We start from the raw sequence: 19,990 nt of genomic DNA, 5'->3' as shown, positions 1-19,990 counted from the left end.
CTGTCTCAGATCTTTATTTTTTTGCTAACCAATGTCTTATTAAATTGTGTCCAGGTGTTTGTATTTTAAAGGTGGGTTACACAGCAGATGTACCATGATACTTTACCTTAAGGTGGAGGTCCCCAACCATACAATCTTCTAAAAGTAGATGTATGCAGACACATCGCATAAAAACGTGTATGTAACATAAAATGTAATCAGATTTCACTTGAATATCAAGCTTCAGAAAAAATTGAGACCACATTAAAATGACCATTTTTTTATTTTACAATTATGTATATGTTTCAGTAAAATGAACATTGTTTTATTCCAAATAAAATACTTTAGAGCATTTATTTGCAGACAATTTAAAATGGTCAAAATAATGAAAAAGATGCAGTGCTTTAAGACCTTGAGTAATGCAAAGAAAAACAATTTTATATTTATTTAGAAACAACAGTAATGTTCCGAGAGTTAAAACACAAGTGTTGTTTTTACTTTAATATTAACTTTTCATTTTCTTCAAATAAATGCTCTAAATTACTTTTTTATGTGGAATTTGGGAAAAAAATAATGTGTCCCCAAAACACATTTCTAAAAGCCATTATGTCTGTAATGTCATATTAAAATGTTAATGATGATAAATGTGGGATGATTGTTTTAGCTGTCTATGTGCAAATTAAAAATAAATGTATTTTAGTACAATGCAAATAGAGTAAAGAATCCTAGTTTGGACACTTTGAGAACTCGAGTTCTCTTGAGTCTCTGCCAAAGATCAATCTTCATACTAGACTACGTATGTCTGCTATGTTCTTGCTGGCGTTTGACGTGACGTGTGCAGGTGTGATGGATCACGTATAAACCAATAGGGCGTTGGAATGGTATACAGCTCTAGAAAAAAAGAGACCACTTAAAAATGAAGTGTTTTTTTATTTTACTGAATTGAAAACCTCTGGAATATAATCAATAGGAAGATGGATGATCACAAGCCATCAAACCAAGCTGAACTGCTGGAATTTTTGCCCCAGGAGCGGCATAAAGTTACCCAAAAACAGTGTGTAAGACCACCAAATATTGATTTCTGAACTGTTAAAACTTGAATGAATATGAACTTGTTTTCTTTGCATTATTTGCATATTTCTTATTTTTTGCAAATAAATGCTCTAAGTGACAATATTTTCATTTTGGAATTTGGGAGAAATGTTGTCCCTAGTTCATAGAATCAAACAAGAAAGTTCATTTTACTTAAACATATATCTATAAATAGCAAAATCAGAGAAACTGATTCAGAAACTAAAGTGGTATCTTAATTTATATGTATGGTAGTAACGTGGCTAGTTTTAGAATAGAAGTCAAAAGTCATCTGAAAAATAATTACTCCAGTATAGATAACCAATATTTTTACTTAAGTAAGGTAACAAATTATTTTCCTTATGTAATAAACCATGTTTGCTTCAGACCATATATGTTTTTAGTAAAAAAAAAAAGGACAACTACCAACAGTCTGCTGAGGACATGAGGTCCAATGATTGAAAGCCACAATTTTAAGGCATTTGTAAGAAAGGGTAAAGTAGAACATTAATGAATGTTTATTAAAGTATGTTTTATTTACATATATACATATATAAAATCTAAAAAGTGTTTGAAATTAATGGGGTGTATAGGTGTTATATGGACTTCTATAAAAATATGACCTTTTTTAACACTGCCTTAAAGCTAACCCCACTGGGTGGAGGCTGTACTTTATCCTATTTGTTATCTACGAATTAAAAAATGAAAACTCATGAAGTCACTTTTACAATACAAAAGTAGCTTCTGTATCTTATGCAGTATCGTATTGCTATGTATATTTGCAAGTACTGTTAGAAATACTAGCAAAGTACTAGCAAATTAAACTTTTACAAATATTGAACAAGAGACTTTAGGGGTATAATCAGTTAAAAATCGAAAAAAACTCAAAAGCTTTGAGCTACAAGTTATATTGCATTCAAGACAGTTACTATACTCAAGTTATTGTTGGTAGTTAAACACACTGATCTAATTGGCTTAATAACAGTTACCTGCAGTAATCTTATCTTTTTTCTCTTCAAGTACTGAAGATTCCCACATAATATTCACATTAGAATAATGTGATCTGCTTGATCATGATAATCAATCAAACAATCAATCAATCAACCTTTATTTTCACTCGGTAAATACATTGAGGGTAACCCTCATTTTCAATGTAGCCGAGCTTACATAAAATTAAAGGGATTGAAACTCAAGTTTAAATTATAAAAAACAAGCAAACAATGTAAAATTTCATTAAGAAAGAAATAAAATAATTATATAAAAGGATACGCAAAAAAGTTAAAATGTAGAGCAATAAAACAAAGAGATAAATATGTAGAATAATACAATATAAACACAGTTAAAAACATAAAGGACTAAAATGACAACAATTATAAAAAGGTAAATGATGGAACTAAAATAAATAATAATAAGTAAAAAATATATTAAAAAATAAAATGAAGAAAATAAATAAAATAAAATAATGGCACTGTATTGCCTGATATTATTTACTGTATATGTCATGCTTGTAAATCACACATGCTACCACAGGGTGTCAGCAGATTTTAGCAGCTGCAGCTGTTCACTCTCTTCCTCTCTTTCTTTGGTTAAGATGTTTTAAGCTCTGCAGCACATTATGTACTGTAGACACTAGAGACCTGTGCAGAGTCCATGTATGCAGATGACCTTATTAAATCATAAACAGTCCCTGAAAACAAAGTGGACTATTTAATATCAACGAGGCTCTGATTGCCCACACATTTATTTATATTATAGTTAGTTATGTAATGTAATGTAATTATCTAATGTAAACACGAAGAAACATCATGCAGAATAGGTCTCAGTTTGTTGTAATGTCCTAAAATCATCTGCTTTTAAGTCAGTAGACTCTCTACTCCACTTAATAGTTTGAGATCAGTAACATAAATCCAAATATATTGAAACTAAAGATTTGGAGGACATTGAAGGAATTGGTTGATTTGTATTCAGGACAATATTAATTTTAAAATGAAGTTTAGAAAAGAGACAATTTTATGATTTTATTAATTCTATTTTAACATCCTCATAAATCCTCAAGATTTAATGGTGTGACATCCTTGAATCCTCAAGATTTAGTGGTGTAATGTCAGGCAGACAATTGACAAAAATCCTGGATTGTTAAGAAGTAAAAAAAAAAAAGTGTTTTCTTAGATACAAAGCCAAAACAAATGGCAGCCTCGTCACGGCTGTGTTTTACATATTGATTACGACTTTCAAAAGGCCGGAAGCCTGTCTAGAAAAAAAAAACCCTCCCTGGCACATTTTCAAGGATTTGTCCTCCCCTAAATCCCCTCAATATTTCAAAAGCTACAATTCAGTGAGGAAGGAAGGAGCTTCATCTCTGGAAAAGTAGCCCATAAAATTTGCACGTGATTTAAATGTCAAGTTCCAACCGGGACTCCTCTTTCCCTTCATCTATATACAGTTATGGTTATGCATCTGATGGTCACAGGTTAAGATTAATATTAACAGCAGGTTAGATCAATGTTGGTTCAGTGTCTACACTCTATGTAACGTGAGCTGGCATATCCCTGCGAGTCTTAGCTCATGCATGGATAAGCACTTTTCCTCATGGCTGAAAGGAAGAATAGCAGTGAGTGAGTGTTTGTTGAGTTACGTAAGAACGTAAGAAGGTATGAAGTGACTCTGTAGTCAATTCAGCAAGTCATCATTTGTAAATTATTCTGTTTCCTCTTTTTAATTTATTTATTTATTTATTTTTTTACCCATTTTCTCCCAATTAACACAGCCAATGCCCCAACACCATGAGGTCGAAGACCTCCCTATGACACATGCGACACACACCGCCTCTTTTTCGAATGGCAGCTGATGCAGCATTGCAGAGTAGCATCACAGCGCGTTCGGAGGAAAGCGCAGAGACTCGGTTCCTATACATCAGCTCACAGACACAGCCTTGTGCTGATCGACATCACCCTTTGGAGTGATGTGGGGAGAGAGCGTTATCTACCCACCCAGAGAGAGCAAGGCCACTTGTGTTCTCACAGGGATCCGGTAGCTGATGGCAAGCTACATGAACAGGATTCGGACCGGCGATCTCCTGAACATTCCTCTTATATATCTGCTAGAGACAGATTATATCTGTCCAGTATAATTTATTTGACTTTAATCCTGGATATATGGAGATATTTAGAGTGCATTATTAGTATCATGACATTCTGGATCAACTGGACTTCTGCTACAAATCTAATACAATTATTGTATTTTTTAGGGTGTGCCAAATGATATCGTATGCAATAATAAAATGTAATTTTATTAAATTAAAGCTGATGTACATACGTTTTCGGATTGAGGGCCCTCTCTGGTGACAATGGGTAATTGCACTGAGTATGTGGAGGAATCATTTTAAAATGTGATGCAGACTCCTTTCAGAGCAGCTGAATCTGATTCCAGGTTATGTTCAGTCAGAGAGAGAGAGAGCGCGCTCAGTTTCCCCTTCTGAAGTCTCCATTGCTCCACCAGCCGCTTGCGTTCAGTAAAACTGAGCCGGATCTTCTTTCAGAGGCTGTACGTGTGACATAAGTACGTAAAGACTCATGACGTGGCCAGAAGAACTCCTGCAGGGATTACTGTTACTGTTATTAAACACAATATTTTATCCCTTCTCCACTTAGAAATGCTTTTGCTTTCAGTTTAGAAATAAAATAATACAGACTTCCACTTTAAAACATTGTGGAAAGTCAGTGGAACCTTTAGCGGTGGGCTAGGGGGGCTGTGAGTTGCAAAAAGTTGGGAACTCCTCATCTATTCAATGACTGATATCTGTCAAGGACACCAACTGTTGGTTGAAATATGACAAGGAGTTCTTGTAACGCTCAACATGTCAGCTAAGAGAGAACATTCTAAGAACGTTTAGCAACGTTTTGAAAAGGTTCTAGGAATGTTAGCCTGTAATGTTACAGAAATAATGCTCCAGGAATGTTCTGAAAACGTGTGACATAAAAATGATTTGCACCACAACGTTATTCGTTATTAGAACGTTTCTCCCATAACGTTCCCAGTTAGACGAATATTAACGTTAAGGAAATGTTTAAAGTAGCATTCCCAAAACTAAAAATTAAGGCATTGGTACAAGTGACATTGCACTGGCGTTTCCAGAACATTTAAAAATGTTAAATAAAAAATTTCTAAGATCATGCAGAAAACTTGACAGATTTAGGAACTAAGAATGTTATCTGTAACGTTCAGAAAATGTTCTAGCAACCAAAAAGAGCAAGTCAGTTGGGGAAGCTCATCAAAACTGAAGCACTGACTTGTCTAATGTCTAATACTGCACAAGTGCAGTAGCCATAACAAGTAAAAAAAAAAATCACACTTTCAGTGAGTTTTTGAGCCAGATACTACAAACTATTCAATATATATTTTTTTCAGATCTTTTCATTGATTTAAAATGTTTTTGAAACTGTAATCTGATCTGATATTTGGGCTCCTCCATTCAAAGAGATGGCAGGCAGGTCTTTTAACTGCCCGACGGCCTTGCAAAGATGACTGGAGCCGAGTAAAAAGAGTTGTTTCGAAGGATTTTGATCAAAATCAAAACTCTTTCAGAAACTTTTGAAGTCCTTTATTGTTCTATTATTCATTTCTTCTTCCACATAGAGAGTGTTTATAGAGACTGCAGACAGTTTCAGAATGGCTTGTGAAGTCTGAATAATGTACTTCTGAAGCCACATCGCAAGGCGACTACTAACCCTAAAGTCCTCTGCTGTCTTTAGTCAGATCCCTGCATGGATCTGCTGATATGCCACATGCACCCACACCAGACAGATGCAGACTTCATTTTTGCATTCTTTTCCACGTTCCATTTCCCTTTCATACTGTTAGTGTGCTCTCAGTTTCTCCTCGAATCCAGTCACAGCACAGGCCTAGTATTGTCTTCACTTCCTGCTCAATCAGTGCGCTCAATATGGAGAACAGTTCAGAAAAGGAAAGGAAAACTCTCCTTCCCCTTATTTTTCTTCTTGTTTGTGTGCTGTCATCCCTTGTTCTTGCTCTTTTTTCACGCTTTTGTCCTTGCTCTGTGCCACTTTAATGAGCTGATGATGAATCTTCTCTTGTCTTTTTGTTAAATTAAAACACATCGTATTTATTACTGCTGGTTCAACTCCCCCTCCTGCTCTGTTTCATTTGTTCTGCATTGCTAGAGAAAGATTTTCATAATTGTACAAAAACCTTAAAGGTCTCATTCCAACGTTTTTTAATTATTTTTAAATGTCTAGTTGTGGTTTCTAGTATAAATGAATGTCATGTGAGCCGTTTTTTGCGAAAAAAAAGTGTTCTGTTGTTTCTGTATTGCCCTGCTTTAGTTCACTGAAAAAGTGGTCTCTGAAGAAATACAGGATTTTGGCTCCTGCTCATGAATATTCATACATGCAAACAATATTGCCTCTGATTGGCTAACAGCACTGCAGCAGAGAACGCAACCTGCCTTCCCCTTCCTCCCTTTAAACCTATAGTTACTCAAGATAGCTAACGCTAAGTAGCTGGTGTAAACAGAGCTGTAAGCTCTTTAGCTAGCTGACAGTGTCGGCTCTGCTGCAACCCGGATTGATGTAGACACAGTGCTTTTCCTGATCAACTCGTTTGTTTTCGTTTTTTTCTTTTACTTGCTACAGCAAACAGTGGAGGTTGAGGAACAGTTTCATGTGCAGCATGCATACACAACTTAAAATGAGGCTCTGAGAACACTGCGTATACACACAGTGCCTTCAGGTAGTTCTAAGGTAATTCTGTGTTAAATAATGTTTTATAAGTTATTTACATCCACATATCTTATTTTGAAATATAGTGCTCAATAGGGTACAAAAAGGTGGTTCTTCTGTTGCAGCAGGACATTTTCTAGAGAACAGGTTTGGGCCTTAAAATCAGGCCAACAAATATTTACATTTACAGCATTTACCCAATTCCCTTATTCACAGGAACCTACAAGGTTATTTATACTACAGAGGTGGACCAGTGTACTGTTAGGAGTCTTGCCCAAGCACTCAAATTGCTGTAAACACAGCATAGTCACCCACACCATGAATTGAACCCCAGTCTCCCACATGGTGTGGTAACTCACTGGTAGGCAGTGGTGTTAGTGATCTCTGGAGCCAGACCAACCAACAAATATGGAGAAAAAGTCCTGCATTTTGGTATTGATGATTTGGAGAGATCTGTATGTGCTGTAAATGCAACAACCAGAAACATACACCACCAAGGATTGATGTTTTTCTCTAAAATTATATAGCTAGCTGTGTTCAGCTTCCACCTCACAATATAGCACATAGAACAGGTCATTATATGTAATGGTTTGTCCTCCAAAACAGGGCACTGTATGTCTAACAAGGTGCCATGTGTGGATTTAGCCCGAGTCTTAAATAATGGTGTTCTGAATTAGGGGTGGGAATCGTTTACTATCTCACGATTCGATTCGATTCCGATTTTGGGGGCCACGATTCGATTCAAAATCGATTTTTGATTCAAAACGATTTGAATTATAAAAATTTCTGCTTCTGGCTTATGAATCTTATTGAAAAAAAACCCTCCATAATATACACTGGTCCTGGAGCAAGTAATGTGTTACAAAAACAATAAAATGTGCAGGAATGTGGGTCCTCAGTGACAGAGGAATCACTGGGATATCACAATGACGTTAATGAACAATAAATAAATAATAAATAACACTGCTTTATTACCAGGCTACTAGCGGTGGTGTGTAGGTGACGCTGCTGGGCTGATGTGATGATAGCAGTGAAGCGCTAAAGTTCAGGAGCAGCTGCTGATTAACTAGTTAACTTTAAGGTCGTTGTATTTCTTCAGAAAGGGGGCAGGAGGTGGAGAAATTAATTCATATTGTCCATTCTTTAATTCCTCTGTGATGAGGAGCTGAAATTAGCTCTGATTAGCTTATTGTTATTTTTCCGTTCCGCCTTAAATGCTGCAGCCCGCTGCCACCTGTAGCGTTATTTAAGGTGGAACTGGAAAGTTAGCTAGTTAGCTAGCTAACAGTTACTGAAACTAACTACTAGCGATCTTTTTTATGCTTGTTATGAAGCATTCTGCCATAAAACATTGAAACTACACGTTAATCTAAGGTAATATAGTGCTTGTTCTGCCATCTTACCGGTGATTCTCAAACACCTACGCTCTGTGTGTGTCTGGAAGATCTCCGTTTGAAGGGACAAGCCCTATCCCCAGGGTTGCCAGGTCCAACAAAAATACCCAGCCCAAAATCAGTCTAAAACCCGCCCCTCAGAATCGATTTTGGGACATTTTAAATCGATTCTGAATCGTAGTAAATGAGAATCAAGATTCTTATGTGAATCGATTTTTTGGCACACCTCTATTCTGAATGCTTCTGTATCTCTCAGATACTCCTATGTGTCCTCTCTCACGTATCCTCCGATAATTTATCCAGGCCTCTGGAGTCTATTGTTGCCAGTGTTCATTATCAGTGCACACAGTGCATGAATATGAAAGCCTTAGTTAATGGAGGAGCCTGTTAAAGAACAAACCCTGTATCTTACGAAACGATGCGTGGAACAGAATGCGTGCGACATAAAGTAACGTCATGCCACTTTTGCTAAGCTAAGATGATGGCAGGTTTGTTATGATGCCTCTTTTAGTTCTGAACACACTCCTCATCTCTGTTGGTGATCTGGCAACTCAAGTATGTGTGATGTAAGTGTGTGTGTGTGAGAGAGTGTAAGATGGGTAGGGTAACAGATGTTGGCTCTCGTGTTGTGGTCCCGGTGTCAAATGAAGGGAGGTCTCATGCTGTGTTTATGCAAGACAATGGTTGCCTGTGATGAAAGTGCATGCAGAGTGTGTGTGTGTGCGCAGTGTGTGTTGTTGTTTTTTTCTTTCCATTTTCATTCTATCTCCAAAAATACCAGCTGTTCTCAGAACGCCGCACCCGGACACGAGGAGCAGTGCGGCAGCCATAAAGATTCCTGTGTTTAATGAGGACATGAAAGCCTTTCATCTCATCCTGTGTTTTACAGAGGGAGAGATAGATCACTCCGCACTGCCCACTTTCCCTCCATCATTCCGCTTTAATTGTCCACTCTCTAGTGCAACGTGCACATGGAAGCGCATATAAGCATTTTGGCTTTTTTTTTGCAGTGTTTGGTACAATTATTTTTGTAATTTTCTTGAAAAAAATCACAAAATGTTCACAAAAGGTTCTTGAAAAAAAAGGAGGATGAAACCAAATAAATACACTACTTTCAAGGAAACCCAAGAGAATTGACCTGAACGGCCATAACTTCAGCTCATGGTAGGTTAAACAAAAACAGTCGCACACTAACCGAACCTGCATTATTGACAGACAGATGGCGTACCACTCAACAAAAAACAACACTCTTATTAGAGTCAGAACAGCAGTTACAAGGGGCTCTGAGTAGTCCATTAGGCTAAGATCCTCTTAAGCCACTATGATCAGGAGATTGCTAATTCAAATCCTGTTCATGTACCGTATTTTTCGGACTATAAGGCGCACTTAAAAACTTTTAATTTTCACAAAAATTGACAGTGCGTCTTATAATACGGTGCGCCTTTTGTATGGATTTTACCCGTCAGGTTGTAAGGAGCAGTAAACACACACTCGGTGCAGCGTTATAGAGAGTTTCAGTGCTATACAGAGTCCAGAGCCGTGCAGCTCCGAGGCTGGAGCAGCAATAGCATTAGCTAGCTTATTCACTGTTCAGAGATCAGTATTATCTAAATTATCTAAAGTAAACACACACTCCGTGCAGAGCCGTGCAGCTCCGTGGCTGGAGCAGCAATAGCATTAGCTAGATGCTAACCGCTAAATTTAGTACTTTTAATACTGCTGGAGCAGTATTATTAGAGTTAGATGCTAATCGCTAAGCGTTCACCGTTCAGAGGTGAGTTATCGGCCTGTAAGTCTGTGCTGCTTTGCCTGGCTAGCATTAGCTAGATGCTAAGCGCTAACTCTCTCAGAGGTGAGTTTTATCAGCCTGTAATCTGCTTGTTTACCGTGTTAAAACAAGCTATGGGGGACGAATCGCTAGCTAATATCTCACTGTCTTACCAGAACACGCAGGATTACTCAGTGTAACGCTGTCGTTTAAGTTTGGGTTAACTTTACTAGTTTAGGGCTTTCTAGTGTCACTTAACGCGCCTTATAATGCGATGCGCCCTATGTATGGAAAAATACCAGAAAATAGGCGTTCTTTGATAGTGCGTCTTATAATACGGTGCGCCTTATAGTCCGAAAAATACGGTAGCTTGCCATCAGCTACCGAAGCACTGAGAGAGTGTAGCAGATGAAAATAATGTTATATTTTTTTGTATTTGTAATTCGTTTTTGTTATTAATTTCACAGAAATTCCCCCTTTCTTTTTCATTTTTACTTATAGAGTTCTTTACTGTTCTGTATGGCAAATGGGAGTACGTATACCTTTTGTCTATTATGAGCACCCGTAGTCCTGCCTCCTATTGTCGCGTTGGCGCTATTTTCTCCTCAGTCTGCAGTGAACTTGACTGAGAGAGGTATGCTGTATAGTGCTCTACATAAAATGTTCATTTTGATGATTTAAAACAGTAATTTCATGAGCATTTCTAATATATTCTGACACTAAGAGCCTAGCAACATGTACTATGGTGCTGCTAGTAGTATTTTTTCAGTTTTAAAACATTTTTGTTAAAGAGCAAAGTTGCACTGTGTTTAGCGGGCAGTATGCGCCCTCTACTGGTTTGTTGGCAATACAGCTTCCTAACTTTTGAGCCTAACTATTATGCTGGCTTTCTTTTCGTGTTAGGCATTCCCTGTTGAAGCTATTGAGACCAAAATCTGTATCTACTTTGCTCTATATGCTTTTTATATAGGTGAGTACTTCCATAGCCATTTTAGTTGATTTTAGTGGATGTACTGTGTATATAAAATGGAGGATGCCATTTTGTTTTATTGTTTCTTCTATTTTTTTTTGTTGTTTGTACTAGAAATGGGAAAAAAACATTCAGTAATTCAGTTGATATATTTTGAAATAACAGAACTTATTACCAAGAAGTGGTTGTAGAAGCTACATGTGTTGAAATAAATACTGAATCTATAAAACTATAACTATATATATATATACATAAATATTAGTTTATTATTGCATAAGCATATCACTAAAGTGTTGAATATTATAAGGGTATTTTAATATTGGTTTTTGTTGACATTTGGGATATTAATGTAGTAAATAAGTGATTTTATAATAATGATGATTATTATTATTTTTTATTATTATTATTAATAGTATTTAAAGATATGTATTTTATTTTCATACACATGTATTGTCAGTCTGCAGTGAACTTGACTGAGAGAGGCATTCCCTGTTGAAGCTATTGAGACCAAAATCTGTATCTACTTTGCTCTATATGCTTTTTATATAGTGAACTTGACTGAGAGAGCCTGCAGAGAACTTGACTGAGAGAGGAGAAACAAATACACAGACTGAAGCTGATTCCGGTGTCCTGAGCTTTATTCCATACACACACAACGCAGAAGAGGGTAGCAGCAGAGTACAGACCGGCTACATTGGTGCCGTGACCCGGATCGTCTTCATTCCAGATCATCGCCAGTGTGATCACCGAGGGTTTCTGGTATCTGTGTGTTTAATGGACAGTCTAAATTCCTTTTAAATAACTACTGAGTTTTTGCCTTAAGTATCAACAGATTTTGTGATTATGACATATTATATTGGAAAGAGTGTGGATGATTTTGCTGTTGGGTTAGGAAGGGGGAGGTTATGGAAAGATATAGAGCAGACCCCTGTTAAGGGTACCCACCCACCAGGTCCTCCTGTTTTCTGTTCAACTCAGATATGTTCTGAGACCCCATCTTCTAGCCAGCCTGCTCCTAGAGCAGACTTAGAGAACCTCATAACCCAGTTAGCTCAGCAGATTGGACACAACATTGCCTCCCAGCTACAAGGAGGGACCAGTACACAAAATAGTAACACACTTCAAAATAATACTGTGCAAACACAGAGTGCAGAGTCAAACCAAACACATACTGAACTGAACATGACAGGAGTCAAACTGATAATGGCCACAGATGTAAAGGAACCTCCATTCTTTAGGGGAGATGGGTCAGACAAGTACTCAATACATGAATGGGAGGAGTTTGTAGACAACTACTTGAGAAAAAGGGCAATTCCACTCAGTGAACAGTTTCAGGAAATCATGTCTAGGCTAATGGGGAGGGCCAAGGATGTTGTACGGGTGACATTACGTAACGACCCATCCTTAAAGCCAACTGAGAACCCAAAGCTAGTCTTAGACATACTGAAACAGCACTATAGTGAGGTGACTTATTCTTCCATGCCCCTCGCTGACTTTTATAATACAGTTTCCCACGTTGGTGAAAATGCAATGGACTACTGGCTTCGACTAAATAAAGCAGTGGACGTAGCTGATGAGTGCCTCAGGAGGCAAGGCCGAAGCATTGAAGAGCCAAGTCGAGAGGTTACCATGATGTTCGTAAAGCATTGTCCTGACCCAGCTCTCTCAAACATTCTGAAGTTCAAGGCAGCTGAAAAATGGACTGCTAGTGAAATTCAGGAACGTCTGACTGAACACCAGAGAGAAGCACGAGCCAAGTGTCAAACAAAAATGGGTAGGTCCTCCCAGATGAAACATGTTGGAGCTCACCTACAAACTTCACTATCTGAAACTGAGAAGACTGACATTGCAAACAAGTCTTATGACGAGAATGCTGCGAGGGCTACAGCCTCAATGTCTCAAATGGATAGTGGCTGTGTGCAGTCTCTGATTAGTCTGCTAGATCGTGTTCTCGAACAGAAGGCTCAGACAGCAGTCTTTGTACCACCTTCCCAAAAGCAGATAAGATGCAGAGTGTGTGAGTCTGATGAACACACAACAACAGTACACTGTAGACAAGAAGGTCTGTGTTTGTTGTGTTTCAAGTCTGGCCACTGGAAAAGACAGTGCTGGAAGTCAAAGCGCAGGGCAGGGCCTGGATCCAAGGAGGTCTCCAAGTCACTTGATAGTGAAAACCAGAGCCCACAGTTAAACTAGACAACCTACATGTGGAGAGGGGACGTGTAGGTGTAACCAGATCGACCCTCATTAATGATGATTTAGAGAAACAATACATGGATGTGTGTCAGTCAGTTCCAAGCAATTGCAGAGTAATTGCACAAAACCTACAGATGATTGAGCCTTTCAGTGAGCTATACCATGCCCCTGTCACTATCAATGACCTGTATCAGTTAAAAGGGATGCTTGATTCAGGCTCAATGGCTTGCACACTGAGTGAAGATGCAGAGGGAAAACTCCTTAAGGAAAATGTTATTTCAGAAAAAGGGCAGCTAACAGAACGGGTCATTCTTGTTGGCTGTGGGGGACAACAGGTGCAGCCCAAATGTATGTATGAAGTCAAATTGAGTCTGTATGGGATAAAGTGTATGGTGCCAATCCTGGTAGTGCCGGGTCAAAACGATGACATCATTATTGGTACCAATGTCCTGAAGCATGTCATGCATCAAATGAAAATAGACAGTGACTACTGGAAATTAGTTTCACGAGAGGATACACAAAAATCTGCTGAATGTGAACAGTTCCTAGAGATGATGTCATGTCTTACCAGATGGAGAGGGGAAAAGGTTCCAGACAAGGTCGGCACTGCTAAATTGACCCAAGCTGTCACTCTTCTTCCCAGACAGGAGTATTTGGTGTGGGGTCGTCTGCCAAGTAACGTGCCTATGTCACCAGGAAGTACAGTACTGGTAGAGCCTACATCTTCAAGGTCAGTGCCGAGAAATATTTTGGTGGGCCGAGTAATTACACCACTTTGGGGAGATGGTTGGATCCCTATGAAGATCACCAACCCTACAGAAAAGGCCATCACTTTAAAGAGGAACTGTAAGTTGGCTGATGTTCAACCTTGTTTGGCTGTGGAAGACCTTACGATTCTTCAGGGCTCTTGTCAAAACCAGACATGTTCTAAAGAACATACAAGTAAAGAGACTAGCATAGCTGATTTGAAGGAAAGGCTTCAGAAAGCAGGCTTGGGTGACATTGACATAGATTCTTGCCAAGCTAGCCTATCAACCAAATTTCAGTTAGTGCAGATGCTCGAGACATATAAGGACGTATTCTCAAGACACCACCTTGACTGTGGGGAAGCCAAAGACTTCGTACACCGCATTCGCCTGACAGATGATCGTCCCTTTCGCCTGCCTTACCGTCGCGTGCCACCAGCGCATTACCAAAAACTAAGACAGGTGCTCACAGAAATGGAAGAACAGGGAATCATCAGGAAGTCAGTGAGTGAGTATGCTTCTCCACTAGTGATGGTGTGGAAGAGGGATGGAAGTCTTAGAATATGCACAGACTTCAGATGGCTGAACGCAAGAACCCTTAAGGATGCCCATCCTCTACCTCACCAATCAGATTGCTTAGCAGCTTTGGGTGGAAATTCCGTCTTCAGCACAATGGACCTGACATCTGGGTTTTATAACCTGCCATTGCATGAAGAGGATAAAAAATATACTGCCTTCACTACACCTCTTGGGCTCCACGAATACAACAGACTGCCGCAGGGCCTTTCGAATAGCCCTGCCTCTTTTATGAGGATGATGATGAGCATATTTGGGGACTTGAATTTCAGCAGCCTATTATGTTACTTAGATGATCTTCTCATTTATGCTCCATCTGAGGAGGAAGCACTTAGTCGATTGGAGGTGGTTCTGCGGCGCTTAAGGGAACACAACCTAAAATTAAGTCCCAAGAAATGTCATCTCCTCAGGAAATCTGTGAAATTCCTTGGTCACGTCGTGAATGTGGATGGAGTGGCTGTTGATCCAGAAAAGGTGAATGTAATTGTCAAGATGACTGCAAAGGACCTAATGGAAGATGACGGTTGCATTCCCTCAGTGCGCAGGATAAAGTCGTTCCTAGGAATGGTCTTTTATTATCAACATTACATTCCCAACTGCTCTTCTATCGCCAAGCCCTTGTTCGCTCTCACAGCTGGGCAGAAACGGAAGGGAAAGACTGTAAAACTGAACAAAAATGCAGGGACTTTTAGGAAACTTAAAGCTTCTGACTGGACAAATGAGTGTGAATCTGCATTCCTCATGCTCAAAGAGAAGCTGCTTCACTGCGTTGTCCTAGCCCATCCTGATTTTAGCCGACCTCTAATTCTGTCAATTGATGCTTCACTTGATGGACTTGGGGCCGTATTGTCCCAAATCTCAGCTGGTGAGACTCTTGCACGACCTATCGCATTTGCAAGTAAGACTCTCAGTAATGCCCAAAAGAGATACCCCGCTCATCGATTGGAGTTCTTGGCGCTGAAGTGGAGTGTCTGCGACAAGTTCAGCCATTGGTTAAAGGGCAATCCATTTACTGTCTGGACAGACAATAATCCATTGACGTATATCATGACAAAACCCAAGCTTGACGCCTGCGAACAGCGCTGGGTGGCCAAGCTTGCCCCCTACACATTTGACTTAAAACACATACCAGGGACAAAGAACATCATTGCAGACACACTCAGCCGGGATCCCTTTGCTCGTACTGTGGGAAAGAGAGTAATCAGTGAGCCATATGATACCCTTTTGAGAGAAGCTGAAGGGACAGAGGAAGAAGGAATCCAGAATGTCTTTCGAGCTAGAGTCCAGGGTATCCAGATAGTAGAAAAGGCTGACGGGTGTGGAAGAGGGTTTGAAAAAGAAATAACTCACTGTGATGTTAAAGCTCTTCTTACAGTTCACACAGAGTGGGAGGTAGCAGCAGAGTCACGGGCAGTCCAGTTTCTCCAGTCTTCTTCTCAGGTTACACTACCAGGGCAAGACACACTCGAATCTCTCTCTTCAGATGAACTGCGGCAGTGTCAGGAGCAAGATCCAATAATATCTAAGGTTCTTCGATTGGTAGAGCAGAAAAGGCATCCAAGCAGGCGAGAGAGAAGCAAGTGGAATTCTGCAACTCTGATGTTATTAAAGCAGTGGGACAAGCTCAGCATCCAAAATGGAGTGCTCTTCAGGGTGACAAGAGATCAAAAAAAGTAAGCAAAAAAAATCCCAGTTTGTTCTTCCAGAGTGTCTCCGACAGCAGGCCTTATCCGGCTTGCATGATATGGCTGGTCATCAAGGTCAGGCTAGGACTCTTCATCTCGCAAGGCAGCGTTTCTTCTGGCCAAGGATGGAAGGTGACATTAGGCAATATGTAAGATGCTGTAAGCGGTGCATATTGGCTAAAACCCCTGAACCCGCAGCCAGAGCTCCCCTAGAGAGCATAGTTACATCTGCCCCTATGGAGCTCGTTTGTATTGATTTTTGGAGTGCAGAAGACGCGAAGCAAAGGTCAGTGGATGTTCTTGTGGTAACTGATCACTATACCAAACTAGCCCATGCATTTCCCTGTGCCAATCAGACAGCAAAGCAGGTGGCAAAGAAATTATGGGATAATGTGTTTTGCGTATATGGATTCCCACAGCGCATCCACTCGGATCAAGGAGCCAATTTTGAAAGTGAGCTCATAGCTGAGCTTCTTAAATTGTCAGGGGTTGCCAAGTCACGCACAACTGGGTACCATCCAATGGGAAACGGAGGAACCGAGAGGTTCAACAGAACGCTTGGAAGTATGCTTCGTGCTTTGCCTCTAAAGTTCAAGCAGCAGTGGCCGCAGCAAATTCAAGCTTTGACGTTTGCGTATAACGCAACTATACATGAAACTACGGGCTATGCCCCCTTTTATCTTATGTTTGGTCGAGTCCCCAGACTCCCAATAGACGTGATTTTCAAGCAAGTGCTCAAGGACCCAATCATAGTTGACTACAACAGCTATGCCAAATCCCTAATGTCAAGTTTGCATGAAGCTGCCCAAATTGCACAACAGCACGCAGCTAAAGAAAGACAAAGACAAGCTCAAGAATACAATAAAAGGGCCAAGGGCATTGCTTTGAACGTTGGGAATAGAGTCCTACTTGCAAATAAAGGAGAACGAGGAAAAAGGAAGCTGGCTGATAGATGGGAATCCACCATGTACACCATCATTGACAGTAACCCTAAGACACACATTTACAAAATTGAAGATGACCGTGGGAGAGTCAAAGTTGTTCATCGAAATCTCATTCTTGATGTGAGTTTTTTGCCTGTTCAGGAGGCTTCTCAGGATGAAATATTTTCAGATGATTCGGATAGAGTGGACGACTCTCAAGCTGCTGGCAGTGACAGCTTTGGAAAAGGCAATAGTGATGTCACAGAAGAATCATGGTCTTCCTTATCGGAAACCACTGAGGAAGAGTGCTCTGAAAGTACTGGAGACTGGTCCCATGATTTACTACCAAATGATTGGCAACAAGAGTCTGAAGGAATAGGAACTGATGTTGATCATAGTTCTAACAGAACACCCGACTTGACTGACGTAGTTTTGACACCCGAGTCACCTGCTATTGACACTGAAGTTAGTGTACAAATCTCTGACATGACAGAAATGCCTGATATGAATACATGTACAGAAACAGTTGAAAGTCAGTGCTTTAACACAGAACCAGGTGTAGTCAGGACAAGAACTGGCAGGGTAGTAAAAGCTGTCAATAGACTAATTGAGTCTATGCTTCAAAAAACAGCACACAAACACCATTAGAGACATACTTTGTGAAAGGTCAGTCTTTCTTTCTTTTTTTTTTTTTTCTTTTCCTCTTTGGAATGTTTAATAGGAAAGGATCAGTTTTAATACAATGACAGTTTTCTGGAGTAAGCTTTATTTTGGGAAGAAAGTTTTATTAAGAAGGTACTAAGTCATATATGGTGTAAAAGGCATCATATTTCCTAAGAAGGAGCCGAAGCCTGATCAACTTCTGTTCCATCTGAACTTGTTTTACAAGTAGTCTAACATACTGGAATTGGGATTTATTTCTTTAAGATAACTTAGACCTGATTTGAAAATATGTTTGCTCCTATGTGTTATTGTAAGGGATTCGCATTACTCTTAATACATTCTGGGGTTCTGTGAAATTCAGGAGGGGTGAATGTAGCAGATGAAAATAATGTTATATTTTTTTGTATTTGTAATTCGTTTTTGTTATTAATTTCACAGAAATTCCCCCTTTCTTTTTCATTTTTACTTATAGAGTTCTTTACTGTTCTGTATGGCAAATGGGAGTACGTATACCTTTTGTCTATTATGAGCACCCGTAGTCCTGCCTCCTATTGTCGCGTTGGCGCTATTTTCTCCTCAGTCTGCAGTGAACTTGACTGAGAGAGGTATGCTGTATAGTGCTCTACATAAAATGTTCATTTTGATGATTTAAAACAGTAATTTCATGAGCATTTCTAATATATTCTGACACTAAGAGCCTAGCAACATGTACTATGGTGCTGCTAGTAGTATTTTTTCAGTTTTAAAACATTTTTGTTAAAGAGCAAAGTTGCACTGTGTTTAGTGGGCAGTATGCGCCCTCTACTGGTTTGTTGGCAATACAGCTTCCTAACTTTTGAGCCTAACTATTATGCTGGCTTTCTTTTCGTGTTAGGCATTCCCTGTTGAAGCTATTGAGACCAAAATCTGTATCTACTTTGCTCTATATGCTTTTTATATAGGTGAGTACTTCCATAGCCATTTTAGTTGATTTTAGTGGATGTACTGTGTATATAAAATGGAGGATGCCATTTTGTTTTATTGTTTCTTCTATTTTTTTTTGTTGTTTGTACTAGAAATGGGAAAAAAACATTCAGTAATTCAGTTGATATATTTTGAAATAACAGAACTTATTACCAAGAAGTGGTTGTAGTAGCTACATGTGTTGAAATAAATACTGAATCTATAAAACTATAACTATATATATATATACATAAATATTAGTTTATTATTGCATAAGCATATCACTAAAGTGTTGAATATTATAAGGGTATTTTAATATTGGTTTTTGTTGACATTTGGGATATTAATGTCGTAAATAAGTGATTTTATAATAATGATGATTATTATTATTTTTTATTATTATTATTAATAGTATTTAAAGATATGTATTTTATTTTCATACACATGTATTGTCAGTCTGCAGTGAACTTGACTGAGAGAGGCATTCCCTGTTGAAGCTATTGAGACCAAAATCTGTATCTACTTTGCTCTATATGCTTTTTATATAGTGAACTTGACTGAGAGAGCCTGCTGAGAACTTGACTGAGAGAGGAGAAACAAATACACAGACTGAAGCTGATTCCGGTGTCCTGAGCTTTATTCCATACACACACAACGCAGAAGAGGGTAGCAGCAGAGTACAGACCGGCTACAAGAGCACACTTAGCCTTGCTCTCTCTGGGTGGGTAAATGGTGCTCTCTCCCCACATCACTCCAAAGGGTGATGTTGATCAGCACGAGGCGTCTGTGAGCTGATGTATCAGAACCGAATCGCTGCGCTTTCCTCAGAGCGTGCTGTGATGCAGTTCGAAAAGAGGCGGAGTCTGGCTTCATATGTATCAGAGGAGGTGTGTGCTAGTCTTCACCCTCCTGGTGTTGGGGTATCAATGAATAAATTGGGTAATTGGCCATGTAAATTGGATGAAAATGGAAAAAGTTATAAATAAAGAAAAGAACAGCAGTTACAGTTACAAGCCACAGTTCTAGCTCGAAGACTAGGCCAGCGGTGCAGTATGGGATAGGAAGGACTGTGCCGTGCCACGCCTCCTACCTCTCACACACACACACACACACACACACACACACACACACACATGTAGTTACTCACAGTCTGAACCAACAGTCACCACAACACTGAAACAATTAACACATCAATGAACTCTTTACTTACTCATTTTTGAACACCTCAAGGCTGAATCTTCCCCAGCATTCCATTTACCTTACATGTTGAATATCCCAGGTGGAAATGACATTACATCCGATTATTGGCATTCCAGTTAAACAGTCAGATAAGTGTGCA

The 19,990-nt window shown here is 39.3% G+C and overlaps 1 long non-coding RNA gene across 1 annotated transcript; it reads left to right on the top strand.

Annotated features, from left to right (window-relative positions):
- Positions 1–10,355: 10,355 nt before the first annotated feature.
- Positions 10,356–19,351, top strand: LOC125780596 (uncharacterized). The gene is made up of 2 exons (XR_007423863.1): positions 10,356–10,558; positions 18,315–19,351. It is a non-coding gene; the product is annotated as an uncharacterized LOC125780596 (long non-coding RNA).
- The last annotated feature ends 639 nt before the right edge of the window (positions 19,352–19,990 follow it).

Source organism: Astyanax mexicanus, chromosome 13, assembly GCF_023375975.1.
Source record: "Astyanax mexicanus isolate ESR-SI-001 chromosome 13, AstMex3_surface, whole genome shotgun sequence".
In the NCBI taxonomy this organism is placed as follows: Eukaryota; Metazoa; Chordata; class Actinopteri; order Characiformes; family Acestrorhamphidae; genus Astyanax; species Astyanax mexicanus.
This window is presented reverse-complemented; position numbering and strand designations above follow the sequence as displayed.